Source organism: Convolutriloba macropyga, unplaced genomic scaffold (assembly GCF_964194025.1).
Source record: "Convolutriloba macropyga unplaced genomic scaffold, txConMacr16.3 SCAFFOLD_5904, whole genome shotgun sequence".
Taxonomy (NCBI): Eukaryota; Metazoa; Xenacoelomorpha; order Acoela; family Convolutidae; genus Convolutriloba; species Convolutriloba macropyga.
This window is the reverse complement of record NW_027449605.1, coordinates 2,501-14,966: the sequence shown is the minus strand read 5'-3', so window position 1 is coordinate 14,966 and position 12,466 is coordinate 2,501. Positions and strand designations below refer to the sequence as shown.

The window sequence follows — 12,466 nt, the reverse complement described above, 5'->3', positions numbered from 1 at the left end:
AGTAAGCTTGGTTAGGCATTACAGGAGTTAACACTAAGACCGAGGGGTCTTAGAGAGCCCTCTAGCGGGGCGAATAGAGCTAGATCGAGCCTTGGGAAAGCTAGATCGAGCAGGACTGAAGCTAAGCAAGAGACCGAAAGGTCTGTCTGGTCCTCCTAGAGAGGCCAAGAGAAAGTACGAGAAGCTAACTAAAGCTTGATCAGGCCTTCAGCAAGCACGACCGAGCTGTACCGGAGCTAACACTAAGACCGAGGGGTCTTAGAGAGCCCTCTAGCAGGGCGAATAGATCTAGATCGAGCCTTGGGAAAGCTAGATCGAGCAGGACTGAAGCTAAACGATAGACCGAGAGGTCTGTCTGGTCCTCCTAGAGAGGCCAAGAGAAAGTACGAGAAGCTAACTAAAGCTTGATCGGGCCTTCAGCAAGCACGACCGAGCTGTACCGGAGCTAACACTAAGACCGAGGGGTCTTAGAGAGCCCTCTAGCAGGGCGAATAGAGCTAGATCGAGCCTTGGGAAAGCTAGATCAAGCAGGACTGAAGCTAAACGATAGACCGAGAGGTCTGTCTGGTCCTCCTAGAGAGGCCAAGAGAAAGTACGAGAATCTAACTAAAGCTTGATCGGGCCTTCAGCAAGCACGACCGAGCTGTACCGGAGCTAACACTAAGACCGAGGGGTCTTAGAGAGCCCTCTAGCAGGGCGAATAGAGCTAGATCGAGCCTTGGGAAAGCTAGATCGAGCAGGACTGAAGCTAAACGATAGACCGAGAGGTCTGTCTGGTCCTCCTAGAGAGGCCAAGAGGAAGTACGAGAAGCTAACTAAAGCTTGATCGCGCCTTCAGCAAGCACGATTGAGCAAGACCGGAGCTAACACTAAGACCGAAGTGTCTTAGAGAGCCCTCTAGTGGGGCGAATAGAGCTAGATCGAGCCTTGGGAAAGCTAGATCGAGTAAGATTGAAGCTGAAAGAGTGTCAGAGGAGCAAATGAACCTCCAAAAAGTGAAAATCAAATTTTAGAAAAAAACACAAGTTAAATACTGCATGGACAGTAATTCTATGTGTGGGGCATTATTAGGGAGAGGTGTCTTGTCAAAATATGGCTGGACTAAAGACCTCAACCCGGATAGGGTGGAAGGCCCTATGATTGGTCTGTTACTAATCGGTGACCGATAAAGACCTGACCAAGGCCTGTAGTAAGCTTGGTTAGGCATTACAGAAGATAACACTAAGACCGAGGGGTCTTAGAGAGCCCTCTAGCGGGGCGAATAGAGCTTGATCAAGCCTTGGGCAAGCTAGATCGAGCAGGACTGAAGCTAAACGATAGACCGAGAGGTCTGTCTGGTCCTCCTAGAGAGGCCAAGAGAAAGTACGAGAATCTAACTAAAGCTGGGTCGGGCCTTCAGCAAGCACGACCGAGCAGTACCGGAGCTAACACTAAGACCGAGGGGTCTTAGAGAGCCCTCTAGTGGGGCGAATAGAGCTAGATCGAGCCTTGGGAAAGCTAGATCGAGCAGGACTGAAGCTAAACGATAAACCGAAAGGTCTGACGGGTCCTCATAAGAGGCATGGAGAAAGATCTGATACTAAAGTACCTCTCGGAAGTAATAAAATATGCCTGATGAAGCCGGGTATGATGTTTGTTGTTTGATGGCATTCATCGATTAGGTCTGGTGGATTCCCCATTACTCCGAGTGGTACTAGTAGAGGCTCCTACAGGGGTGAGCAAAGCGAGATCAAGCCTTAGGCAAGCTAGATCGAGCAGAACTGAAGCTGAAAAGCAAAATAAATGACAGGTCTGTCCAAATCAATAAACTTGAAATCCAGTGTGGTCACCACGGGTCACGAGGTGAATTCCTAGCGATTGTCTGCTGAACGTATAGGAAGGCCCGAAACGAACGATAATTTCATTGCACAGTGGAGATACTATACGTTCAGGAGTAGCATACATCGGGTTTGATCTATGATCATGTCTGGTCTCCGAGGATCCACCGGGTTACCAACTGGCACCGCTGTACTGGGTGTAAAACTGGGCCACCTGAAGTCCCGGGTGTAAAACTAGGTGCCTCTGTGCCAAAGTAGCGGCTTGCGTAGTGCATTATGCCTCCGGCTTGCGAAATGGTTATAAGCAATAACAACAGGACGCCGCGGGGTGTTCACTTAAAGGAGTAACGTTCTCTCAAGGGAGGGGATCTAAAAATCTTGATAAAACATTTATTCTATGCAAAATTTGTGCGCAAATTTTGCAAAGTAAAAAGCTGCACTGTAGCAAATTCTATGTGTGTAGCATTATTAGGGAAGTGTTGTTTGATGGCACCTCTCTACTTGATGCACCAAAGAACTACCTTGATGGCTCATGACCGCTGGTAATCTGTCGTCGCTAGTAGTTCGGAACTGAGAACAAATATGTTCGCAAATTACAACAATTATACAGCATATTGCTGAATAAAGCAGAACCGAATAATACTCAGTGACTTTACACCAAGACTGACTAATGTCTGGATTGTATCGTCCTACTCGAGTAAGGCGAAGAAAAGCTAGAAAGATACGCTTTTCACAAAGCAGGCTTAATGCATGCAAACCAAGGAGGAAGGAGTGATGCCCCTCCTTATAATAAGCAGAACCAAATAAAGAACAGACAGCATCATCTGTACAGTGACCAAGAAGAGGTGAAACTTCTGTATGTGAAAAGGCAATTTGAGCGAGATTTATTAGCAGACTAGTATTATGTTGTTTCTAGTAGGCGAAAGCCGAAACATCAACATGTGAAAATCTGATATTAAATCCTCAATCATTTTCCCTAGTATTATACAGCTATGAGTAACCTTAATTGGACACGGCAATTATTGCTGACCGGTGAAACTTTCGCATGGGAAAGACACACACACTTCTTGACAAAGCAATAAGTATTATGCTGTTTCTAGTACGCGAAAGCAGAAACATCAGCATGTGAAAGTTGTGAAGTTGAAGAATTTTTGTGTTGAGTACGATGTTGTTACTAGTAACCATGTCGACAGCTGAGAACTGTTCTCTAACCAATAGAAGGTGAAACTTCTGTATGTGAAAAGGCAATTTGAGCGAGATTTCTTAGCAGACTAGTATTATGTTGTTTCTAGTAGGCGAAAGCCGAAACATCAACATGTGAAAATCTGATATTAAATCCTCAATCATTTTCCCTAGTATTATACAGCTACTAGTAGCCGTAATTGGTCAGGGAAACATTGTTGACCGGTGAAACTTCACATGGGAAAGACACACAAATTACTTGACAAAACAATAAGTATTATGCTGTTTCTAGTATGCGAAAGCAGAAACATCAGCATGTGAAAGTTGTGAAGTTGAAAAGTTTTTGTGTTGAGTACGGTGTTGTTACTAGTAACCATGTCGACAGCTGGAAAGCTGTTCTCTAACCAATAAAAGGTAAAACTTCTGTATCTGAAGAGGCGGCGTGATTGAGATTTTTAACAGACTAGTATTATGTTGTTTCTAGTAGGCGAGAGCCGAAACATCGACATGTGAACATCTGGTTTTTAAATCATGAGTCAATTCTCCCTAGTATGATACAGTTGTTAGCCGGTATTGGTAACAGTAGAACAGAGATTTGGAGGGCAAAACCTGCTCATGGGAAATGCTCACAGAGCGCTATCTACCAGTACACATAGTATTATGCTGTTTCTAGTACGCGCGAGCCGAAACATCAGCATGTGAAATGTGTAATCGTGGGTAACTCTAAGTGTGTAGAGTACTGTGTAGTAACTAGTAGCCATGCCAAAGCATGCATTGAAACTCTTCGTGATTTAAAAAGCTCAAAGCAAGATTGACGAGGCCGCAAGGCTATGTCTTTCTAAATTCGAACAAATCGAAAGATTGTTCAAAGTACAATTAAACTGATTGATCCTGTCAGTTGCCATATGCTTGTCTGAAAGACTAAGCCATGCATGTGCAAGCGAAGCTTGAAAAAGTGGAACCGCGAATGGCTCATTAAATCAGTTACTATCTATTAGTTGATTTGCAAGCTAAATGAATAACTGCGGTAACCCTGCAGCTAATGCATGCTGATTGTCCGACACTGTCGGAGACTTTTACAAGACTACACCGGGTGATTTGCTAAGTACAGACACATCCCGTGATGAGTCCTAGTAACTGAAAGATCCCAGATAGCTTCGGCTTGGGGACGGAACTTCCGAATTTCTGACCTATCAACCTATGATGGTAGTGTAACGGACTACCATGGTTGTGACGGGTAACGGGGAATCAGGGTTCGATTCCGGAGAGGGAGCCTTAGAAACGGCTACCACATCCAAGGAAGGCAGCAGGCACGCAAATTACCCACTCTCCGCACGAGGAGGTAGTGACTAGAAATAATGATATGAACCTTTATGGTTTGTAATCAGAATGGAATGGACTTAAAAGCTCCATTGATGAACGAGTAGAGGGCAAGTCTGGTGCCAGCAGCCGCGGTAATACCAGCCTCTACAAGCGTATGCAATAGTTGCTGCGTTTAAAAAGCTCATAGTTGGATCTGTTTGAGTAGAACGGCAACATGGTCTTCAGTTAAATCTGTTGACTCGTTCCGCTCATCCTTCGCATCGAAGAAATAGTTTGCACTTAAATGTGACGAACTGTGGAAACGGTGTTTTCACCCTGAGAAAATTAGAGTGTTCAAAGCATCCTTTGGGATCGAATAATAAAGCATGGAATAATGGAGAATGACCCGCTACTCGATTGATGCCGGTTGGCTGAGTGCGGTAATGATTGAAAGGAACAGACGGGGGCATTTGTATTGCTACGTTAGAGGTGAAATTCTTGGATCGTGGCAAGACAAACTACTGCGAAAGCATTTGCCAAGAATGTTTTCATTAATCAAGAACGAAAGTCAGAGTATTGAAGAGGATTAGATACCCTCGTAATTCTGACCATAAACTATACCAACCTACAATTTGTCAAAGTCGATCTTGACTTGGCAAGAGATTAACCGGGAAACCAAAGTTTATTGGTTCCGGGGGAAGTATGGTTGCAAAATCGAAACTTAAAGGAATTGACGGAAGGGCACCACCAGGAGTGGAGCCTGCGGCTTAATTTGACTCAACACGGGAAAACTCACCCGGTCCAGACATCTTAAGGATTGACAGATTGAATATCTTTCATGATTATATGGGCGGTGGTGCATGGCCGTTCTTAGTTAGTGGAGTGATCTGTCTGGTTAATTCCGATAACGAACGAGATCTTCTCCATCTAAATAATGAAATTCACTATATGTGAATTCAAACACTTCTTAGAGGAACTATGCGGAATTAAATACCGCAGATGAAGTGAGGCTATAACAGGTCTGTGATGCCCTTAGATGTTCTGGACTGCACGCGCGCTACACTGTGTACTTTTAGATTGAGTACTCAGCCCTTGGTCCGAAATGGACTGGGCAATCAGAGAAAAGTACAGCGCTTCAAGGGGATCGTCTGTTGTAACTTGCAGACGTGAACCAGGAATTCCTGGTACTTATGAGTCAACAACTCATAGGGATTACGTCCCTGCCCTTTGTACACACCGCCCGTCGCTACTACTGATTGGATAGTTAAGCAAGAATTGCAAATTCCTACTGTTGGGACTTCGGTCTCCGGCAACGGGATGAAGCGGATCGAGCTTAATTGTCTAGAGGAAGTAAAAGTCGTAACAAGGTTTCCGTAGGGGAACCTGCGGAAGGATCAGTGATTGATTCCTTCGGGCATGGCTGCTGGTAGAGGCCATGTCTGTAGTGCGCATGACGCTCTGTCGCTAGAGATTGCTTGGCAACCAATCTCGAATTATGTATCGAGCTCAAAAACTACTTGTGTGGATACATAGTTCAGCAGTCATGGCAAGGGACTGCTTAAAGGGAGACTAGTTAGCAAAAGCAGCCTAGCAGAACTGCAGCTATCTAGATCTCAGAAGCTGGGTTATAGAAGCCCAGCTATAGACTTGTGAATGAGAAAGGCCTAAAAAGGTCCACAAGTCGCGTGGTTAGAACCGACACGCAAAAATCCCAGCGAGTGACAGAGCGTTGCGCTGTTCAGTGGGAAAGAGTTGAGCTACTCGGGGCGCCCACTGAACTTGCTCCGAGCCAAAGGCTCGAAAAAACACAGCTTAGCCTCAGATCCTTTACATAGAAGGCTAGCTAAAATAAACTTACCTTGGACGAGGGTAAAGTTTAGTCAGTTCTTAGGGGAGAGTAATCCACAGCTTCTCGCCCTCTGAACATTCTCCCAGATATGTAGGTCTGGGAGAGTCTCCTCCTGTTCTTCGGAATCTGGAGGTAGACAAAGACAGTACGATACGATCTTGCATCGGGATGACTAACCGATAATGATCATAATCTGACAATTTTTCCGGCTTGAGGCACCGGAGTCAGATTAAAGACACATACTGAACTAAAGGCGTATGTGCAAAGCTTGTCGGAGTGTAGAGAGTCAAGCTGAGTTGACTCGTCACGTGGTGATGACAACAGCCATGTGCAAAACACTCACAACTTTATCGTCTATGTGGAAAAGGTTGCTAACAGCGCTCTCTATGAGAGGCCCTCGCATATAACTATACGAGGAAAAGGCGATAGAGTTGTTTGAATGTGGGGCAGGTTCATCGACAAGCTAAGTTGATCACATTCTTGTTGTGGCATCCTACTAGAATTGGTCACGGTCTGCACCAACTCTCCCCAAGTTGGCCAGACTTAAAACTAGAAATAAGGTTTGCAGCTATGTGAACCTAGAAACTGTAAAGGAGTTGAAAGAACTTAAAGGAATTGAAAGAGGCCTTGAGGTATATCCTCTTGGTAAAGACCCACAAAAGCTCACAAAAGTGGCTTCGAAGGGCAAAACTGGTTCATCCAAAACAATTGGAGAGCTTAAAGCAGAACCAATTCGAATGAAACACTATTGGTGAAACTTCATCATGAGAACGTCACAAGCTGATCACGCTCTATGATATGACTAGTATTATGTTGCTTCTAGTAGGCTAAGCGCAAGCCGAAACATCAACATGTGAAAGTCGTAGAATTTTGCAATCAAACTGTGGCTAGTACTGTGATGTTACTAGTAACCTGGTGTTCCGTCATATGGCCAAGAGAGCATTTGAAGGCGAAACTTCTGCATGGGAAAGCTGCATCATGATCAAAATTTTATATCGAGTATTATGTTGACGTTAGTAGGCCTTGGCCGAAAACGCAGCATGTGAAAGGTATAGATAAAAGTTATTGTTGCAGTCAGTACTGTGTAGTTACTAGTAGCTGGATTTAAGCTCAAAATGAGACACTGTTGGTGAAACTTCATCATGAGAATGTCACAAGCTGATCAAGCTCTATGATATGACTAGTATTATGTTGCTTCTAGTAGGCTAAGCGCAAGCCGAAACATCAACATGTGAAAGTCGTAGAATTTTGCGATCAAATTGTGGCTAGTACTGTGATGTTACTAGTAACCTTGTGTTACGTCATATGGCCAAGAGAGCATTTGAAGGCGAAACTTCTGCATGGGGAAGCTGCATCATGAACAAAAGTTTATATCGAGTATTATGTTGACATTAGTAGGCCCTGGCCGAAAGCGCAGCATGTGAAAGGTATAGATAAAAGTTATCGTTGCAGTCAGTACTGTGTAGTTACTAGTAGCTGGATTTAAGCTCGAAATGAGACACTGTTGGTGAAACTTCATCATGAGAACGTCACAAGCTGATCACGCTCCATGATATGACTAGTATTATGTTGCTTCTAGTAGGCTAAGCGCAAGCCGAAACATCAACATGTGAAAGTCGTAGAATTTTGCGATCAAATTGTGGCTAGTACTGTGATGTTACTAGTAACCTTGTGTTACGTCATATGGCCAAGAGAGCATTTGAAGGCGAAACTTCTGCATGGGGAAGCTGCATCATGAACAAAAGTTTATATCGAGTATTATGTTGACGTTAGTAGGCCCTGGCCGAAAGCGCAGCATGTGAAAGGTATAGATAAAAGTTAGCGTTGCAGTCAGTACTGTGTAGTTACTAGTAGCTGGATTTAAGCTCGAAATGAGACACTGTTGGTGAAACTTCATCATGAGAACGTCACAAGCTGATCACGCTCTATGATATGACTAGTATTATGTTGCTTCTAGTAGGCTAAGCGCAAGCCGAAACATCAACATGTGAAAGTCGTAGAATTTTGCAATCAAACTGTGGCTAGTACTGTGATGTTACTAGTAACCTTTTCTTACGTCATATGGCCAAGAGAGCATTTGAAGGCGAAACTTCTGCATGGGGAAGCTGCATCATGAACAAAAGTTTATATCGAGTATTATGTTGACGTTAGTAGGCCCTGGCCGAAAGCGCAGCATGTGAAAGGTATAGATAAAAGTTATCGTTGCAGTCAGTACTGTGTAGTTACTAGTAGCTGGATTTAAGCTCGAAGTGAGACACTGTTGGTGAAACTTCATCATGAGAACGTCACAAGCTGATCACGCTCTATGATATGACTAGTATTATGTTGCTTATAGTAGGCTAAGCGCAAGCCGAAACATCAACATGTGAAAGTCGTAGAATTTTGCGATCAAATTGTGGCTAGTACTGTGATGTTACTAGTAACCTTGTGTTACGTCATATGGCCAAGAGAGCATTTGAAGGCGAAACTTCTGCATGGGGAAGCTGCATCATGAACAAAAGTTTATATCGAGTATTATGTTGACGTTAGTAGGCCCTGGCCGAAAGCGCAGCATGTGAAAGGTATAGATAAAAGTTAGCGTTGCAGTCAGTACTGTGTAGTTACTAGTAGCTGGATTTAAGCTCGAAATGAGACACTGTTGGTGAAACTTCATCATGAGAACGTCACAAGCTGATCACGCTCTATGATATGACTAGTATTATGTTGCTTCTAGTAGGCTAAGCGCAAGCCGAAACATCAACATGTGAAAGTCGTAGAATTTTGCAATCAAACTGTGGCTAGTACTGTGATGTTACTAGTAACCTTTTCTTACGTCATATGGCCAAGAGAGCATTTGAAGGCGAAACTTCTGCATGGGGAAGCTGCATCATGAACAAAAGTTTATATCGAGTATTATGTTGACGTTAGTAGGCCCTGGCCGAAAGCGCAGCATGTGAAAGGTATAGATAAAAGTTATCGTTGCAGTCAGTACTGTGTAGTTACTAGTAGCTGGATTTAAGCTCGAAGTGAGACACTGTTGGTGAAACTTCATCATGAGAACGTCACAAGCTGATCACGCTCTATGATATGACTAGTATTATGTTGCTTATAGTAGGCTAAGCGCAAGCCGAAACATCAACATGTGAAAGTCGTAGAATTTTGCGATCAAACTGTGGCTAGTACTTTGATGATGCTTGTAGCCAACCGAATTGGTTGAAAAGCCCAATAAGTAAGCTAACTTGGGAGAGCTTGTTGGAAACCAAATGCTACTAGATTGGTCCAAATACATCCTTCAACAGGGGATCACTTGGCTCGCTTTACGAAGAGGAGCACAGCTATATGTGTTAATTCGGTATGAATCGCAAGATTTGTTTACCGACCTCTCTAACGCAAAAGGCGGTCTCGGCTTCGGCTGTTGACTGCGTCCGATTCAGGGTTATATAACTCTCGATTGAACACATTGATGTTCTATTGTTGGTGCTTCCAATAAAATTGGAACACTTAAAGCAGAACCGATTCAAATAATAGCATTCTGATCAATGATTGCATTCCTTGATCAAGAACTGCTGGAGTCATTGTGATGGCGAATTTTCTTCATAAGAAAATTGCAAAGAGACGGAACTTAATGAGACTAGTATTATGTTGTTTCTAGTAAGCGGAAGCTGAAACAGCAACATGTGAAAATCAAGTTTTGTTCAATGATCTCGAGGCGATAAGTACTATGAAGCAACTAGTAGCCTAAGCATGACTCAGATTTGAGACAGTCAAAAAGACTGGCGAAACTTCTTCACATGAAAGTTACATAGAGAACTACAAATGTATACAGCGAGTATTATGTTGTTTCTAGTAGGCGAAAGCTGAAACATCAACATGTGAAAGTTGTCTGCAAACTGTAGAACGATATGTGATTAGTATTGTGCTGTTACTAGTAGCCAGTCTGACTGTAGAAGCCAAGACAAAGGGAAACTAATGCATCTGAAAAGGACAAGTTATGGAAAGGTATGCACGATAAGTATTATGTTGTTTCTAGTAAGCGGCAGCTGAAACATCAACATGTGAACGTCGTTGTGTACAGTAACCTAGAACTATATAGTCCTTAGTAACGTGCATTTACTAGTACCTGTAATTGGTATTCAGACTCAGGCAGTTTGGAATAGTTTGGCAAAGATGCACCAGAGAAAACTGGGATTTGATACAGAAATTGTTGAATACAAGTATTATGCTGCTTCTAGTAGGTTGAATCCGAAACATCAGCATGTGAAAATTGAAAACATTTCTGGTTCGAATTGTCACAAGTATTTGGTGATCTGAGTAGCCAAACTCACTACAACGCCAATTGAAGGCAAAAATTCTCAACGGGAAAAGCTATTCTCATTGAATGAGCTAACAAGACGAGTATTATGTTGCTTCTAGTAGGCGAAAGCCAAAACATCAACATGTGAAAGTCTTGCTGAACAAATTTAATGTTGTTGAGCTCAGTACCGTGTGAATTAGTAGCCATAATTGGCGAGCGAAAATTGAACTGGCGAAACTTCGTCTTTGGAAAATTGCAGATGCCGAGCACTTATTTTGCAACGAGTATTATGTTGACTGTAGTAAGCGAAAGCCGAAACAGCAACATGTGAAAGCTGTTGAAATTTGTGGTCATTTTGCAATAAGTACAAGGAGTGTAACTAGTAGCCAGGTCAAAATTTGGGATAAGAATGAGCAAAAATTCTGCATGAGAACAGTTGAAATTATGAAACTAAATTACAAAGACTAGTATTATGTTGTTTCGAGTACGCGAAAGCGGAAACATCAACATGTGAACGTTTGTAACGAAGTTTCGTTAATTTTCAGCCTAGTACTGAGCAAGAACGAGTAGCCTCATCTCCAATCCCACGCAAAATGTAGTGAAATATGTGAGTGAACCTTATTCACGGTGAGGGTTTCCCGAGGTCTGTATTGCAGCGAGTATTATGTTGCTTCTAGTAAGCGAAAGCTGAAACAACAACATTTGAAAGTTGGAATTAATGACTGAATGGAAACTTCGACCTGTGTTTGATAGTAGTAGCGAACAAAACTGCTGAATCGGTTTCTGTCTCATATTGGTCAGTGAACCAATTAAGAGACAATCAACTACATAACCTGAATTGGGCGAGAGAACCCCCTTAACTTAAGCATATCAGTAAGGGGAGGAAAAGAAATCAACTGAGAATCCCTTAGTAATGGCGAATGAACAGGGAAAAGCTCATCGGGAAGAGAAATGGCAACATTTCTCGGTGTCCGGTATGGTTTGATGCTAGACTGGTGAATTTGTCCTGATGTCTACTGGAAAGTAGCATCAAAGAAGGTGAAAATCCTGTAAAGGTCATTTTCGATACCAGTCATAATGGCTCATTCCTATGAGTAGAGTTGTTTGAAAGTGCAACTCGAAGCTGGAGATATGTCTCTCCAAAAGCTAATTATAAAGCGAGACCGATAGTAAACAAGTACCGTGAGGGAAAGTTGAAAAGCACTCTGAAGAGAGAGTGAAAAGTACGTGAAACTGTTGAAGGGGAACTGGAGTGAGCGTTACCATACTCAATGCCTTGATATTATATTCTCGGCTACCGAGTAGTGTAGTTGTCGTCTTTTGGCAAATCTTGTTAATGAATCGAGCAGAAGTTTTCCTCGGAATTCTTCTTGTTGATTCTAAACAAAATGAGATAAATTGATCTTGATTGCCTGTCTGACCTCAACTTCCTATTCAATGCTCTCTACAGCCCGTCTTGAAACACGGACCAAGGAGTGTGAGTTGCTTGCAAGTGTTGTCGCTCATTGAAAGCGCACACGCGAAATGAAAGTGAACAGTGTAATTTTTATGAATTGCACTACTTTGTGTGGTGAGGGCGCCGATTCGGTGTCCCGCAACCACGGACGGTTTTGCTCTTATTGCATGACTGATCCAGAGCAAGTAGCACACGACCCGAAAGATGGTGATCTATGCTTGGGCAGGGCGAAGCCACGGGAAACCATGGTGGAAGCCCGAAGCGGTTCTGACGTGCAAATCGATCGTCTGACCTGAGCATAGGGGCGAAAGACTAATCGAACCATCTAGTAGCTGGTTTCCTCCGAAGTTTCCCTCAGGATAGCAAAAGCTTGAGCAAGATTGAAAAATCTTCGCAAAGCAATTTCATCGGTTAAAGCGAATGATTAGAGGAATGGGGGAAAATTTTTCCTTCACCTATTCTCAAACTATAAATCGGTGAGATGTCCTTGTGACTTAATTGCACTTGGACTATGAATGCAAGCTTTTTGTGGGCCGCTTTTGGTAAGCAGAACCGGCGATGTGGGATGAACCAAAAGTTGGGTTAAG

At 43.1% G+C, this 12,466-nt stretch overlaps 1 non-coding gene and 1 pseudogene across 1 annotated transcript in view; both read left to right on the top strand.

The window, feature by feature from the left end:
• The first annotated feature begins 9,416 nt into the window (after positions 1 to 9,416).
• LOC142355181 (5.8S ribosomal RNA) lies at positions 9,417 to 9,568 on the top strand (annotated as a pseudogene).
• Positions 9,569 to 11,251: 1,683 nt separating this feature from the next.
• Positions 11,252 to 12,466, top strand: part of LOC142355182 (large subunit ribosomal RNA) — a 3,524-nt gene continuing 2,309 nt past the window's right edge. Inside the window, exon 1 of the ribosomal RNA XR_012761170.1 lies at positions 11,252 to 12,466. This exon is cut by the window's right edge and continues 2,309 nt beyond it. This is a non-coding gene — a ribosomal RNA (large subunit ribosomal RNA).